The sequence below is a fragment of the Myotis lucifugus genome, unplaced genomic scaffold (genome assembly GCF_000147115.1).
Source record: "Myotis lucifugus unplaced genomic scaffold, Myoluc2.0 scaffold_5610, whole genome shotgun sequence".
In the NCBI taxonomy this organism is placed as follows: Eukaryota; Metazoa; Chordata; class Mammalia; order Chiroptera; family Vespertilionidae; genus Myotis; species Myotis lucifugus.
The window spans coordinates 6309-8830 of NW_005876658.1; positions in this window are offsets into that span (position 1 = coordinate 6309).

Below are 2522 nucleotides of genomic sequence, written 5' to 3' on the forward strand. Positions count from 1 at the left end.
AGATATTTCCCGCAACACAGATGTTCGGGCCTATTTTCGTGTCGGGCAGGGTTCCAGGAGCCAAGCCCAGCGGGGCCTCGGGGTGAGAGCAGCAGACTGGCTGCTGGGCCTGGAACCGCACCGTGGGTCCCAGTCCCTCTCCCATCAGAGTGCCACCCGCAGTGTCGACCGTGGGCGACCTTCTCTACGCGGTCATTCCTACTCGGGGATGACAATGCCAGCGTCACACGAGGCCTCGGATGGACGGGGCTTTGTGGTCACGGGGGAGAGGACGTGCCAGGTGTGGACGGTGCAGAGTGGAAAGTGTGCCCAGGCTCCCAAGGCCAGAGCTGGGCCCGGCCCTGAGTGGGGACAGTGTCCGGGAGCTGACACTTGGCTACAATTGCAAGAATCGGCAGGATTTGCGGCGGATAAAGGAGTGTGTGCTGCGTGCAGGCCGGGCCCTGGGGTTGAGGTGTGGGCGCAGGAGCTGGAGAGGGGGGACAGCGGGCAGCCAAGGGCTGGAGGCTCTGAGGGGGGGAGATGAGAGAGAGATTGAGGGAGGAGGGGAAAGCCGGCTAATTAGACATGGGGCCAGCGGTTGCACAAGGAATTTGAGAAGTAGAGCCATGCAAATTATCCCACAGTAATCTAACAGAAATCAGACACACCTGAAACTAACCCACACGCTCAGCAGCCTGGAGACTTCGTCCAGGGGCACACGTCCCGGCGGGTCTGTCGGTTCTGAGGCGCCTCGGAGTACATGCAATAATTTCTGTGCACAAATAACCAGGAGTCTCAAAAACAGGTCCAGGTACAAGCACTCTTTCAGAAGCAGGGAAAACACTAAGACGTTGTAGAACAGGTCACCCAAAATGAGTAAAAGGGAGACAGGGTTAAGATTGAGACGTTAAGTCCTGATTTTCTTCTCCATAATTTTGGCATTTCCCCCATTTTCTATGATGCATGTATTTAAATATATATATTTGTTATGCATATTTGATACACAAAAAAGCACATATAAGATACAAGGGTCACCAATAAAGGCTTCTCTCCTTAACCCACCCCTGGTCCATCCCCATCACACCAAACGTAACAACTATTCCAGGTTTCATCTCATTTCCTTTTAATGTTTGTCACGTTGGCGCGCGCACACACACGCACGTACACGCACACACACACATGCAGCTCTACTTTTTCATCACAGTTTTCTATCTCATGATTTTCTGCTCTCACCTTGATTCCCCTTTCTCTTACTTGGGGCTTATTCTGTGGTTCTTTTCCTAGTTCTCTGTCCCAAGTACTCAAAGTGGAAGGTTTGGGGTGTGCCATTTACTTACGCTCAGAAACACGTATCGCACTTAAAGGGAAAGATCTGGTGTTTAATTTAGTATTTCTATTACTTGCAAAATCTATCTTTGCATTATAACTCATCACTTGGGGTTTTGACTCTCTGAAGCACTATTTTTCAGGTTCCACACTTTGTAGCTCACATGTCATTGTATTTATACATAATTCTGAGTCTTTCCTGACCATATATTTGATCCAGTCATTGCAGCAAGTGACTAAATGTGCTTTCCTAACCAAGACAAAATACAGCATCATTACCCATCAAGGCAGTGAGCAGCCAAGGAAAGACCTTACAAGTTCCTTTTCTATGAAAGCAAGTGACCTATAGTAACTTAGTCAGTGTTTATCCAAAAACGGACACATGGGTGTACTTGGGGTTCCTTCGGTCACGGAAAAGTCAGGCTCTCCTGACGTGTTAGGAAACAATGCTAATTCCCAATTAATCCTTAAAAACTGGAAAGTAATCAGATTAAATGAATTATTTGTTTTTATTCATTCAAACCAGATGATGATGATAATAAAAATCTGGTACTAATTACGTGAAAATGGGACTTAGAGCAACATATCTTCTTTTTCTGGCACTTTTAAGAAGCGGAGGGTCTGGTATTTAGGAGGGGAAGGCACTCTCGCTCGGGTATGTTGCAACCGAACCAGGGCAGGGAGATTAAGCAGGACAAGAAGGTTCCTCCCTGACATCAGGAAGGATAACAAGGGAGCCCTGGCCAACGGGGAGCAAGGGCCAGCTTTGATGCACTAAGCTAGTCAGCATGCTGACGGCTGATCCCGGGGTCAGAGCCACAGGGACGGACCGCAGGGTGGTCTGCGGCTGTGAGAGTGAGCTCTGGTCGGAATGGGGTCGGGCGGGCAGCTACGAGAGCAAAGTAAGAGAAATGAACCGGGGTGGGGGGGACACACAAACTCTGCTCAGCCTACAGGCCTGTGGGGAACCCCAACTCCCTGCACCCTTTGGGGATCAAAGTCAATACAGCCTGCCTTTGGCTATCATGGCGTCCAAGGCCTGAGGCTTTCCTCTTCTTGGAGAAAGACGTTGTAAACAAAACATCCGGGAGGACATTAATGGTCATTTCCTATTTGCTTCGGTCCTGGGGAGCCTGCAAGACACACAGCCGGGCCCGTGCTTCAGTCTCACTCATACGTGGAATCCAAAGAACAATATAAACTCAAGAACAAAA